This window comes from Bradysia coprophila, unplaced genomic scaffold (genome assembly GCF_014529535.1).
Source record: "Bradysia coprophila strain Holo2 unplaced genomic scaffold, BU_Bcop_v1 contig_235, whole genome shotgun sequence".
In the NCBI taxonomy this organism is placed as follows: domain Eukaryota; kingdom Metazoa; phylum Arthropoda; class Insecta; order Diptera; family Sciaridae; genus Bradysia; species Bradysia coprophila.
In genome coordinates this window covers 3,774,520-3,789,365 of record NW_023503496.1, presented here as the reverse complement: position 1 = coordinate 3,789,365, position 14,846 = coordinate 3,774,520, and the positions used below count along the sequence as shown (strand labels likewise).

The 14,846-nt window shown below is 37.4% G+C and overlaps 1 protein-coding gene and 1 long non-coding RNA gene across 4 annotated transcripts in view; one reads left to right on the top strand and one right to left on the bottom strand.

Annotated features, from left to right (window-relative positions):
- The window catches only part of LOC119077483 (bestrophin-2), a 45,961-nt gene extending 43,077 nt beyond the window's left edge, over positions 1-2,884 (bottom strand). For 2 of the 3 annotated variants that reach the window (XM_037184695.1, XM_037184697.1), the window contains exon 1: positions 2,601-2,884. The gene's annotated coding sequence lies outside the window, so the exon portion shown is untranslated. The remainder of the gene's footprint in view (positions 1-2,600) is intronic. The other variant, XM_037184696.1, reaches the window with a different exon arrangement.
- Positions 2,885-7,651: 4,767 nt separating this feature from the next.
- On the top strand, positions 7,652-9,494 carry LOC119077517. Its single transcript, XR_005087814.1, has 2 exons — positions 7,652-7,775; positions 8,772-9,494. It is a non-coding gene; the product is annotated as an uncharacterized LOC119077517 (long non-coding RNA).
- Positions 9,495-14,846: the final 5,352 nt, after the last annotated feature.

Below are 14,846 nucleotides of genomic sequence, written 5' to 3'. Positions count from 1 at the left end.
CACCGCTTATTCAAAGCTGAAGCCTATGCTCAGTTCTAAGCATAATGTCAGTATTGGCGAATACTCTCAATTATTTGCTTTTCTGAAAAAGTCGAAAAAGGACTTCATCAGACATCAGTAATAACCTACTACGTCTATTCACCGCAGACGAAGTAAATACATTTTTCCAAGAAGCGTCGGATACGGATGCAGGTTAAGTTAGCCCAAAAGTTTTCTTAAAATTTTGGCGATATCGCTAACTTAAAACGATTTTGCGCTACAATAAATCTACGGTCGTATGGAATTTTGAGAAATCTTCCATACGGTCGTATCGGGTTTTGAGAAAACTTTCTGAGTAATCTTCTGTACGGCCGTATCGGATTTTGAGAAAACTTTCTGTATTTGAAATCATCAGAAGTGATGTGTTTCCGCGTATCTAATAAAATGACGATCTGCGTGACTTCCCCAGAGTTTATAGCCTTGATCCTCAAAGACCAGTTAATAGAAAATCCTCAAAGAAAATCCGCAAAAACCTAGAAAATCCTTTAAATGGCTCAAGAAAATCCAATAAAAAGATGAAAATCCTTGAAAATTTAAAAGAAAATCCTTTGAAACTCCATCCGGAATCAGTAAAAAATCCTTGAAAAACGATACAGTCGGAGGCAGTGAAATTTCATCATGAATTTGCTTCAGCTGTTTTTCAGCTGATCCATCCATACATACAATCAAAACTGTTTGTACTTGTTTATACGGTTGAAGCTGAACATGCGCGCTCGTGGTAGTGGTAAAAATGTATAAACAGTTTTGACTGTTTGACTGGATCAGCTGAAACAAATTTTTGCTGACATTTCACTGCCTCTAACTGTAGGAAAATACTGAGAGAAATGCCAGTGTGAAAATACTTTGTCAACGAAATTTACAAATATCTGCCCCTCGGTATTGATTGCACCAGTGTATCATAATCTGCACGACCTCCCTAAAGTCTCCTTGATAGTCTGTGACACCCAAGAGAAACTGAGTCTAAATCATGGTTTCGTTTCACTACGACGTTTCTTATTTTCAAAAAAACAGATCATGCCCGCTGCTTATACATCCAAATTACCAATCTGATTCAGTCCGAGTGATTCTCAAGCGATCTGCCGCATTTCGGCTAACTTGGGAATGTTCATTCCGCCATTTCTATGCGGAAACTGACGTGTATCTTCCACGAGAACATCGCAACCAATTCTTCTATTATTTCTATATCAATCTGTTCGATAAACATTCGAAGAACGTGTGTACGCAAACAATTAACTGAGCATTGATTTGTCGACTTAGAACTGGTATATTCAATTGGAAATACTTAAATGTGAAGAGAAAAAAATGTGTAACTATGTAACCAATCGATTGGTATAGTATAACAGGTTTACAACCTTAATGACCTTTCGTTTCGACTCAACTGTAATTGTACGTACATATAATAATAACAACAACGGCACAGGAAACTTACATTCGCCTGGCTTTTTTGAATTTTTGCACAGCAACAAACAAAACAAAAAAAATTTATAAAAATCTAACGAAATGAGATGGACATGCCATCATTGCATGGAACGATGATGGATTTAAATATTTGGTAAATGAAAAAAAAATCATGCTCGCGTTGTGTTTTGCCTTATTTTCTCCACTCAATAGGCCATGACAAAATTGAGTTTTCTTGACGACTAGAATGACATTTCTAGTAAGAAAAATGCAGCACTTTCTCTCCCGTGGGAAAAAATAGAATTTTTCTTATGCAAACTGCCACTTTACTTATGTTTTCAAAATTAGCATGGCGAATCGATGTGGAGAAAAATCGCAAAACACGCACGCATGAAAAACGTAGCGTTCACCTCTGGGAGAAATTCGAAATTCCAATTCCTGCAATTTCGCTTTTGAGGGAATTTCCCATTTTCTTCCCTCGGTAAACAAATAACTATTTTTGCAAGAAATAATTCAAAAAACTAAAATTGAAAGTCGAATCAAATGTACACACCGAACACAATAAATAATTATGGGAGAAGTTATAGTGTCACTAGTCACTATATTCAAATATATTCAGCGCTACATCAACCGTAAAGTGAATTTTTAATTCAAACAAAATACACCTGTAGTAACATAATGGTGCTGTGTTGCAGCGTGTACGTGTATTAATACAAATTGGGTTACAAATTAGTATACACATCAGATGATCAATATTATGCTCTTCATTATATGTGTACACACACCGTATCAATAAATAAGAGGTCAGGGGAATGAAAAAAAAGACATCTCAGGTAAGACCGCAGTGTTCGGTTCAATTGAAAATGAATTCCATTTTTGCCACGAATTTAAAGAATTTCGAAAATGGGTAACGTGTTATTGATATGCAGTGTGCACAACATTTCTGAATTTATTTATATTTTTTTAAATTCGATTGAAACGTTTCTCTCGTCGATCAAATCACTTTTCCATTCATCGATTGAATGTTTTGGTTAAAGTGACAGAAAAACAAAAGAAAATTCTGACAACAAAAAAGTGACGTTGCATTTCAAACCACAGCAATTCAAATCAAAACTCGCAACGATGTTTTTAGATGTTTCGTATACTACGCCTGTTGCACGTACAATATTTTTATCCACTTTTTTTTTGCATCAATTACACATTCATATTTCCCACAATCGACTTCTAATTGAATCGAAAATAATTATTCTTAATGCACAGAAAGACACTGGCAGTCACATTTAACAGTTTTATTTTATTTTATCAATTTTCACAAGAACATCTCCCTCACAACGAGAATTTCAACAATTTAGTAAAACAATAAAAAATTTTAATGAAAGAAAAACGTGTTTACGACACCCATCCACATACAATCCAATACACACCGATCCGCGGAAGGAACTTTGAATACTGGTTTCAATTTTTTTCGATTTTATTTTTATTAAACTCTCACACGTTGCGATCACGATCGCCCCACCACTTTTCTTTTAATTGTTGCTTTTTTGGATGCATTTTAAGTTTGCTCTCCGAAAAGTGGAATGGTGTGTGCGTACGATTAAAAGTTTGCTGCAGTCGAGTGTGTGGTGTGAGTCTTGAATATTGGAGCTTTGAGAAGCGTAGTTGTTTTTCCGAGTATATTGCTGAAATATAGTGGTTTCGTGAAGAAATCCTTATTTATGACTGAAAATACTCAGAAAACCCGACTTTTTGTTCACGAAAAACATTGGGAAGAAAATAGGAAATTCCAAGAAGAGGGAATCGCTTGAGTTGGAATTTCCTATTTTCTTCCAGACGTGCACACAGCGTTTTTCATACGTGCCAGGTGTTTTTTTATCACGAAACAAAAACATCGATTGGTTACACAATTTTTGAAAACAAAAGTAATAAAGTTCGGGGACATTTTCTCCCCAGAAGAGTCATCAGACAAAACGTTATTTTCTCATGACCTTTTGAGTCGACAAAATGCGGTTCATCACGCCGCACATGTGCAATAATTATTTACGTTTATATCTTGGGCAATTTCTGGAGTTGTGCATATGAAAGTTCCCAAAATGAATGGTACAAGACAGTGCATACGTGCTTATATGTAATTTTTCGCAATTCCGGTCCATAATCATCACCTTTCCATGCATCCATTTAATGTCGTTTTGAAGGTATTTATTTCACTGGATTCCTGGACACAGTGCGATATTTTTTTTTTCGCACGCTAAAGAACCTATTACCTTCAACTAAGGCTAAATTTTTATAAATAAAAATCTTGCATTGACCAGAAATCGAACCCCCGACACCAAAAGGTTTTTGAACACAAAGCAGCGACTATAGCCATTCGGCTATAGAGTCACACAATTATACCGAACGTATTGTTGAAGCGTATATTGACTCGGCTTCGCCTCGGGTCGACAATCGACATCTAGTGCGAAAAAATACCTTCATACCTACCTTGGTAGATAAATAACTATTACATGCTTTTGTTTTCGCAAGGGTCGAAAATTGTGTATTACAACCCTAGACATGAAATAGTATTTCATCTGTCTAGAACGATAATCTCGAGCTTATCTCTCTAGGGAGTTTTTGTTTATCTCGATATATCTGTTCTCGACAGATAAAATATGATATGCACCTATTGCCAGACTGTTATTTTGACGTGTAGCTATTATGGCCCACGCCTTCGGCTAGGGCAATAATGTCCAACACGTCAAAATATCAATCTTGGCAACAGGTGCATAATATATATTACATGACTAGAGATAAAAAGTAGAGTTTTCGTGTGAAGTTTGTTGATCCGAGGCGAAGCCGAGGTCAATATACACACAAAAACGAGATGGCGTCGAAAGACGTGCTTAAAACATGAAAAGTATGGTTTTCGACGCATGTAGCATGTAAAGTAAATTGACTTAAAGCTCAAAGGATGTAATATTCATTATCTGTCGAGAACAGATATAAATTAAGATTGGCTCACCTAGTTTGTGTATATTACGTAGGTGGAAGCACGGGGTTTCAGGGGGTTTCGAACATTTAGTTTTTTCATGCTGCAGATATTGCAGTGTCAAATTCTGTCCAAGATGTGACATATTTGCAAGGTATTGGCCTTTTTCACAAAGTATAATCAGCGTAACCTTCGTAAAAAGAATCTTGAATCTGACAAGAGCACGTGTGCCAACGTGTAAAAAACAAATGTTCAAAACCCCCTGCTGAACCGTGGCGATCCTCTTGTCAAACGGACAGTACATAAACAAATTCCATCATTTATATCGAGACAAGTAAAAACTCCCTAGAGAGATAAGCTCGAGATTATCGTTCTATACAGATAATAGTATTTTACATGTTTAGGCCCTTAACTAGGCGTCGTTTAGGCGTCGATAGTAGTTCTTAAGAGCTCGACAAAATTATCCAAAATTGACCTAATGCACGTCCCCGAAGCATGAAAAATTCATAAATAGTCTTTTGATCTTTGATGTAAAATTCTTACTATGGGTGTCTGTGCCCATTATAAATAACCGTTTTTGTCGAATTTACTGAAATTTACCAAAGTGTACCGAAAATTTACCGAATTTATTTCTCGGTAAATTCTGCGAATTTTCGGTAATCTTTGGTAAACAAAGTTACCAACAATATGCCGTGTTGGGTGTAACACAAGTTGATTCACTACACGTTCCAATTTGACCGACTGCTTGGAAAGGTTATGCATCACTTATACTTAAACAATAGTCCTGTTATACATGCACAGGTACAAGAAACTACCATCTGATATGAAATCTATACAATCTATACATGTGGAAGTTGTTCAATACTTGGCAGCATACTTTAACACTTAACTCAATTTTGTTAGCAAGAAATTCAAGTCTTCGAAACGAAAACGAAACGAAAACGAAACGAGAACGAAAGTTTTACAAAAAAATGCGTCACAAGTGGCAGATGCTGAGGAAACCCCTCATACGACAATAATCATCTGCCACTTGTAACGCATTTTTTTTGTAAAACTTTTGTTGTAAAATCTCATCGGTAAACTTCTAGTTGACCTATTTTCTTGTTAAAATTTTCTTGGTAATTAATTACGTTAAGGCGCAGAATGCGTCACCAAAACTGATATCAAATGTTTTGGAAGTTTAATTTTTACTAGCCTAGCGTCACCTTTTCCTCTTTTGAGGTTTTTGTGGGATAGCAATATAGTAAGAACGTGTGGAACGAAGAAAAAGAAGAATTCGCCTAAAAATTTCTAACATAATTGAGGTGGCTGTCGTACGTTTTAGTATTACATATCGGTGCACCAAATAACGGCATAAAAATAAAACAACATTATCTCTACAAAAGACCTTCTTAACATGCGCTTAATTAGCGTGTTTTCTTAACAAAAAAACAAACTTAATTCGATAAGCTCAAAAAACACAGATTCGAAAGAATCTATCGACTTGACTCAAATATAATAAGGGTATTCACGCCGTAAGTGCGGTTGAAATTCAAAATGGAAAGTGCGAAGGTCTTTCTAACGTAGCGTTATTTTCATACAATGAAGCGTTGAAATGTATTTTCGGTTCACTTTTTCATCGAATCGTTCACTTAAAATTCAAATTTTAGGCAAACTTACGGTGTGAATTCGCGGTTGCGAGCTTATGCTCGAGTATATCCAGTATATCTGAGGATATCCAGTATCTCGAGTGTCGACAACTGTCAACTGAAAAAAAAAATTAATTGTCGAGTCGACTGATTTTGGATCGCTATCTCAGGTTTCCGGCGAAGCAATTAGTTTATTCAATCGGATCAATATCGGCCAAGCGATAAGACTTTAAAAACGTGCAAATTAAAACATTTTCTCAAAGTCATATCGCTTGGCAGCTATTGTTCCGACTAATTGCTTGAGATTGCGCACTTGACAGTGGCATTTTGTTTGACCGAAATCCGTCGACTCGAAATTTAATTATTTTTCAGTATACAGTTGTCGTTATACGATTTATACTCAAATATAGATTGGTTCCAAGGTCATTTCGAAATATCAGATTTCATCAACAGAAGGTAACTTAACCTCAACTTTCATGTTGACGAAAATTTTAACGAAAAATTTACAAATAAATTGGGCGACGTTTAGGTTATGTTCATCTATGTGGATGAAATCGTTGTCGTTAGTGTTGTCAAAGTTCGGGTTTACAGTTAATTGGAACAAATCTGTACTCGAGTGAGGGTTTTCCCAGTCTTGAGTTTATTCTCGAGTATGTGGAGAAATGAGAGAAGTAAGCAAAATAAGAGAAATAAGAAATTTATAATCATGACGGTAGTTTTAAATGTGCATGGGGTAGGTAATCTCCGTAACCTTCCAAGTTAAAAATATTGAATTTATAAAAAACAAAAACCCACTCGAAACTGGTAGCGATCCACTTATCAACGGCCGCACATGATCAAATTCCTTATTATTCACGCCATAAGTGTGCCTAAAATTTGAATTTCAAGTGAACGAGTCGATGAAAAAGTGAACTGAAAAATACTTTTCAACGCTTCCTTGTATGAAAATGACGCTGCGTTACAAAGCCTTGCGTTAGAAATTATGAATATCGACCGCACTTACGGCGTGAATTTCTATAAAGGACAACCGTGAATTTAGTCTTTCAATCGGACCAATATCTGCCGAGTGATAAAACTAATTGTTTTACCGGAGTCGCGAGATCGTGCCCTACACACTCTCATTTTGTTGGACGAAAATCTGTCGAGACGAGATTTAATTATTTTTCGGTTGACTGTTGTCATTGATATACTTGACATTCTGGATGGGATCTAAGAGTAATTATACCTAGAGAGGAAATTTCGAACAAAATTACGTAAAATATGTGATCTTAACATGAAATACGAAATGTTTATTGGTATTATGTGTGTTTGCCCTCTTAATTAAGCGGGAAAATTGAACTATCAAAAGCAAAATAGTGTCAACTCATACATGTATTGGTGTAAAATTATACGACATGTGTATCTTATACAAACTGATGTTGGGACCACATTTCGTCGTACAAATCTCCTCTCTAGGTGTAATTACTCTAAGAACAGGATGTACTCAGTACACTTGAGTATAAACGCGAGACTAGGAATAGCCTTAAAATTTTAAGGTAAATTAAATTCAAAAAATATATTTCATGTTGCCATGTATGCTGATAATGACTATTTTACACTCCTCAATTGCAATTATCAGCACAACAGGAGTGGTATAAAAACCTGAATCTCGGCTACTGATTATTCGGTTATAAGACAACAGAGTTTGAGGTGGTAAGGTTGTGTCTTATTCAATTGACGCTGATATAGCCTAACTTTCAAGATCAGTAAGTAGTTTCATAACATTATTAGCAAGTGAAGTAAGTGTTCGATGTACACACTTTGTGTTTCTCATCTAGTCAACTATAAAACAACCTTTCGGACTTGGACAGTGCTAGACGAAAAGTCGAGCATAACTTTTAAATAACATGTACAGTGTCTAAGATTCCCGCTTATCCGTCGTGGCCCTTCTTTGAGGAATGTATTGATTTCCACTTATCAAAAAAGGACTCTGTGATGAGAGAGAAAATTGTTTTTTTTTTGTTTAATTCTTGCTGTGTTTACTCTCGCAGCCTCCACACAGAGTACTTTTAGCTTAGTGGAAACCATACTTAAGTATCCAATTCATTGGCTAATGCCTCACAACTGCTAAACGGAGCCTCATGGCTGTCATTTCCCTGCGATTTTTATTCATTTTCACTTAGAGAAATGGTAACGAGAGAGGTGCCAATTTTTTCTACATGCTCCTTCTAATTCTCGCCACAGGCGTACCAACTTAAATAAATAAATAATAAATATTATGCACGTATGACAAAGCGGTCGAGGCTTGCCGAGATGGCTTGTCATACGTGCATATTCTTTTTTATCGCATAAGCGAAAACGAGACAACAAGATATGCGAATGACACTTTGACAATTTACAGAAGTATAATGTTTGTTTATATATCCTAGGTGAATAATTTTTTCGGGGAATCACACCGCGTATGCGATAAAATAAATAAACCATATGAAAGATATGGAAGACCAGAAATAATTTTTGTCGATATCTCCTCTAATATCTCTAAACCGCAATTAATATCTGTATTGGCGATTCGCACCTAACATAGGTGACACTACTTTCTATGTTGAACAAATTTGAACATCGGACATAAGTATGTTCGATTTATTTCCCTTCACCCTTCGTTGCAAATCGCTAATACGAGTGCAAATATCCAAAAAGTGCGACTTTTTATAAGTTTTCATGAAACTTTCTAAACTGATAACAGGACATTTTGATCATTACAGATGATGAAAACGGCGGGGCTAATAGCTGTTGTGCTCTGCTCTTTCTGTGTGTTGGTGCACGCCAGCATTGTAGAGTTAGGCGGTTTTACGGCTATTTATGGATTGACTGGCTGTCTCTTCGAGCCGACAGAAGGATGTGGCAGAAGGGGAAGCGATGTCTGCTATGACGATCGAAGTAACGCTTATGCCATCACGGGAACGTCTCCAATCTGCAATGCCTGTATGCCAAAAGGCTTCCGAAACATCGCTACTTTCCAAGTTCCTGCCAATCTGCCCTGTGCTCTTTGGAGAGCCTACGGCTGTGATGATTACTTTGTGACCAATGTCTACGAGAAAACTGGAATCAACTCATGTTGGTTGAGTGGCTATAAATCTTACAACATACAAAACACATTTAGTAGTGCACAAGAAGCGCAAGACACATTTTTAAGGCAATGTCGTCAACACAAAACGTTCGCCGATTATGGATTGCCTGCTGGTACCCAATTGATCACTGAAAGAGATTTTTGCTTCCCGCTACGTAACAATATTACCGACATAACAATAGCTGCTGTGGGCACACAACAGGCGACGGTATTAACTAACTACAAGGAATATTATGAGCACAAATTTAACGTCGTTGTGAAACCAAACGATGAAAAGTTATTATCTTCAATTGTTAACAACTGAAGGGACGTACCTTTTTAATACTTAATAATTACACACATTTTCGCATCAACTAAACCCTTTGTTTGTGTTATGCAATGCCATCAACCAGTTTATCTTTTGTCGTTTTACCTTTTGCTTGAGAAACATATTCTTGTTGTATTGATGACGAGAAGCTGCACAATTAGAGGCAGAAGTCAAAGGTGCATCGCCATTAATTTTATCAGCAAACCCGTCCACTACAGCTACCCGTACACCTTTCAAAATTTCGAGTGTGTATCCCGAGCCAATATTCCTAATTGCAATGCCTCCATTGGTAGTCAAATTCAACAGTTTCGGTTTTGGTCTTTCCAAAATCCATTCAGAAATCGTATTGTACTATTTCTGATCGTCATTGTTACACGCAAGCATAACTCCTCTCTTCTTATCTTCACTTCCCGGAAATTTTTACCAAAACCAGGTCGCAAAACAGCCGGGCTTCGTGTCGTCGAGCCATCGTTACACTGTGAATAATAAAACGATGATGATGATGATGACGGTACAAATATACACGTTTGGGGGTCGTTGGAGTTAAGAGGGAAAAGTCAAAAAGTTGCTCTAAATATGTTCCGCCGTCCCCAAAATTTGTTTTTTTTTAAACATTTTTGGTAGTGGACTTGTGTCACGCCCGCTTACAAACGTGGGGGCATGATTGTATGAATTTATTAGTTGAAACGGGAAAGCCAATGGCTTTTGCTATGTCGGCGCAGACTAGCGTTAGGCACACAACTAGTAAACTGAGTACTGAAGCACTGCTGTACTGCTTTTGTATATTCTAGGTCTACTAAAAAATCATGACCTGGCGAGAGGTATATGTCGTCAGCGCCCCCACCTTTTCGGGCGGGGGTTTTCGTTGCTGATTATTATGAGCTAGGTTTTGTGCTTTCGAATGATGCTACCCAAAAGTTTTGTGCTGCTCAGGCACCCGAGCACAAAACTACTTTCTATTCAAAACATGTCACTTTGTATGGTAGACCCCTAATATATCAACTGCACCCAAAATACAATTCTAGGACTAAAATGTACACATTATGTGCTGACAATATCACCCCACCAATAGTTTAGTGCTGCCACCTGTGTCCAGCACAAAACTACTTTCTGCTCAAAACATGTCACTTTGTATGGGAGACCTCTAATATATCAACTTTATTCAAAATACAATTGCAGGACTGAAATCTATACATTATGTGCTGACGATATCACCCCACCAATGGTTTAGTGCTGCCACCTGTCCCCAGCACAAAACTACTTTCTGCTCAAAACATGTCACTTTGTATGGGAGACCCCTAATATATCAACTTTATTCAAAATACAATTACAGAACTGAAATCTATACATTATGTGCTGACGATATCACTCCACCAATAGTTTAGTGCTGCCACCTGTGCCCAGCACAAAACTACTTTCTGGTCAAAACATGTCACTTTGCATGCATGGTAAATAGTTTATAGCAAATATGTTAGTTTGATTGTAGGTCAAGGTCACAGATATTTAATAATAAGTTTTTATTTACGGTCATTCAAAGGTTTGTGATTCTGCATTGTTCAGAGTTCATCAGTTCATTATGCATACAACAGAATGCATAAACAATGACTAATGTGAAATCCTCTTGTTACATGCACAATGGACTCAGGCTATTGTGCAAGCATTCTGTTGCATGCACAATGAACTTTGACTATTGTGCAAGCCTACTGTTGCATGCACAATGAGCTCTGACTATTGTGCAAGCATTTTGTCACATGCACAATGGATTCTGACTATTGTGCAAGCATCGAGATGCATGCATAATGAACTCTGACTATTGTGCAAGCATTCTGTGGGATACACAATGAAGTTTGACTATTGTGCAAGCCTATTTTTGCATGCACAATGAACTCTGACTATTGTGCAAGCATTCTGTTGGATACACAATGAACTATGACTATTGTGCAAGCATCGAGATGCATGCACGATGAACTCTGACTATTGTGCAAGCATCGAGATGCATGCACGATGAACTCTGACTATTGTGCAAGCATTCTGTTGGATACACAATGAACTCTGACTATTGTGCAAGCATTTTGTCACATGCACAATGAACTCTGACTATTGTGCAAGCATTCTGTTGGATACACAATGAACTCTGACTATTGTGCAAGCATTTTGTCACATGCACAATGGATTCTGACTATTGTACAAGCATCAAGATGCATGCACAATGAGCTCTGACTATTGTGCAAGCATTTTGTCACATGCACAATGGATTCTGACTATTGTGCAAGCATCGAGATGCATGCACAATGAACTCTGACTATTGTGCAAGCATTCTGTTGGATACACAATGAACTATGACTATTGTAAAAGCATCGAGATGCATGCACAATGAACTCTGACTATTGTGCAAGCATTCTGTTGGATACACAATGAACTCTGACTATTGTGCAAGCATCGAGATGCATGCACAATGAACTGTGACTATTGTGCAAGCATCGAGATGCATGCACGATGAACTCTGACTATTGTGCAAGCATTTTGTCACATGCACAATGAACTGTGACTATTGTACAAGCATTTTGTCACATGCACAATGAATTCTGACTATTGTGCAAGCATCAAGATGCATGCACAATGAACTCCGACTATTGTGCTAGCATTCTGTTGGATACACAATGAACTCTGACTATTGTGCAAGCATCGAGATGCATGAACATTGAACTCTGACTATTGTGCAAGCATTTTGTCACATGCACAATGAACTGTGAATATTGTACAAGCATTTTGCCACATGCACAATGGATTCTGACTATTGTGCAAGCATCAAGATGCATGCACAATGAACTCTGACTATTGTGCAAGCATTTTGTCACATGCACAATGGATTCTGACTATTGTGCAAGCATCAAGATGCATGCACAATGAACTCTGACTATTGTGCAAGCATCGTGATGCATGCACAATGAACTGTGACTATTGTGCAAGCCTCTTGGTACATGCACAATGGACTCAGGCTATTGTGCAAGCATCAAGATGCATGCACAATGAACTCTGACTATTGTGCAAGCATCGTGATGCATGCACAATGAACTGTGACTATTGTGCAAGCCTCTTGGTACATGCACAATGGACTCAGGCTATTGTGCAAGAATTCTGTTGCATGCAAGACAAACTCTGAGAATTGTGAGGGGTCTACCATGCATGCAAAGTGACATGTTTTGACCAGAAAGTAGTTTTGTGCTGGGCACAGGTGGCAGCACTAAACTATTGGTGGGGTGATATCGTCAGCACATAATGTATAGATTTCGCCTTGTCGACCCAAGCGTGGAAGATTTTCGTTTGCGACCGTACGTTGACAGATGTGAGGAATTGAATCTGCAGCCATTAGTGAGACGACGTACGAATGCCGCTGTCTTTTTTATCCACGACGTGCTCACCGGAAAAGTCAACTCACAGGTGTTGCGTGACAGGATATCATTGTACGATGGTTCGAGAGCTCTTCGCAACCCGCCACTGATTCGTTTGAATACATGCAGGACCGCTTACAATCGATACTCGCCATTCAATTTTGCTTGCCAACTCTTTAACATGGCGGCCGCTCACGTGGATCCCACCCTGCCATCTCAGAAATTTAGACGCAGCGTCCAGGAGCTTGATGGTTCAGTTTTTGGTCGTTTTGGAACTCCTTGAGGATCACACTTTAAACCTCGTTCTTATGACGCGTAGATTTTCTATTCGAAAGGTTCCAGTTATCTATTTTGCTTTGACGAAGCCAACCGGCTAATAGTTGATTTTGCTGCTCAATCTAGCCTGGGTTTCTGTGCTTATTTGCCTATGTTTGAGATATTTGAGTTTTGTTGATTTGTTTTCTTTTTCTAATGCTTTCGACTCATTGTGATATTTTGATGTTCACTTGCTTTCTGTAAATTTTTTATTTATTTATTTATTTATTTTGTATTGTCTACCTGTGATTTTGGCTGTAAGGTTTATCTTATGATTTTAAGTTGGAAAGTTGATCACTTTTGTATTGTTAGAGTCGGCTAGGAAATAGTAGACTAATAAAACTATTATTCATTCATTCATTCAGTCCTGCAATTGTATTTTGAATAAAATTGATATATTAGGGGTCTCCCATACAAAGTGACATGTTTTGAGCAGAAAGTAGTTTTGTGCTGGGCACAGGTGGCAGCACTAAACTATTGGTGGGGTGATATCGTCAGCACATAATATATAGATTTCAGTCCTGCAATTGTATTTTGAATAAAGTTGATATATTAGAGGTCTCCCATACAAAGTGACATGTTTTGAGCAGAAAGTAGTTTTGTGCTGGACACAGGTGGCAGCACTAAACTATTGGTGGGGTGATATTGTCAGCACACAATGTGTTCATTTTAGTCCTAGAATTGTATTTTGGGTGTAGTTGATATATTAGGGGTCTACCATACAAAGTGACATGTTTTGAATAGAAAGTAATTTTGTGCTCGGGTGCCTGAGCAGCACAAAACTTTTAGGTAGCATCATTCGAAAGCACAAAACCTAGCTCATAATAATCAGCAACGAAAACCCCAGCCCAAAAAGGTGGGGGCGCTGACGACATATACCTCCTGGCGAGGCCTTCTTCCCTAGTTATCAGCAGCACTTCTGTTGCATAATATCAAAAATGCGAATCAAAATATTTTGTTCATACAATGTAATCGTCATACCTACTCAATTAAAATACATCCCGGCTGGCTGATAACAAAAACGATTCAAATGTAATGTTATTATCATAGCGAAAAATGGTACATTTGTTACAGTTACACAATCTAAAACGGTTTTTTCTAACGAAATATTTTTCGGTACATCACATCTCGTAACGTTACAAGAAAACGAAAAATTTTCCGGCACATGCCATACGTTACTATGAAACGAAATATTTTTCGAGGAATGAAATAACGGTACATCAATTCTTTGTTATATCTGTAACGTTACAATCTTTGCAAAAACGATTTCGTTTCTCTTTGTAACGTTAACCATACTGAAATAATTTTTCGTTATACCAATAAAATGTGTTTGGAATCGATTGGCATTGACAGATTCTGTGAAAATATTTTTTTCTATTTTATTATTTTGTTAATGTCAATCGATTCCAAACACATTTTAAAACCTTTTGGTCCAAAAAAAAAATATGAAAAACCACTTAAAACAGCAAAGATATCTCAATTTTAGTTTTCATTTCCATACTAAATGGCAAAATAGAAAAACTGACAGATCGTAACAAAGGAGAAAAAAGCTCTCTCTGACGTATAAATTTATACGACTAATGGCGTGGGTTTGAACGTTCAGGAAGAAATCTCTTTTGGGACACACTTCTACATTATTAGTGGGATTATTGTGGGATATCAGTAGTTTTGGAAGTTTAGGGTGTGAAATTACTGA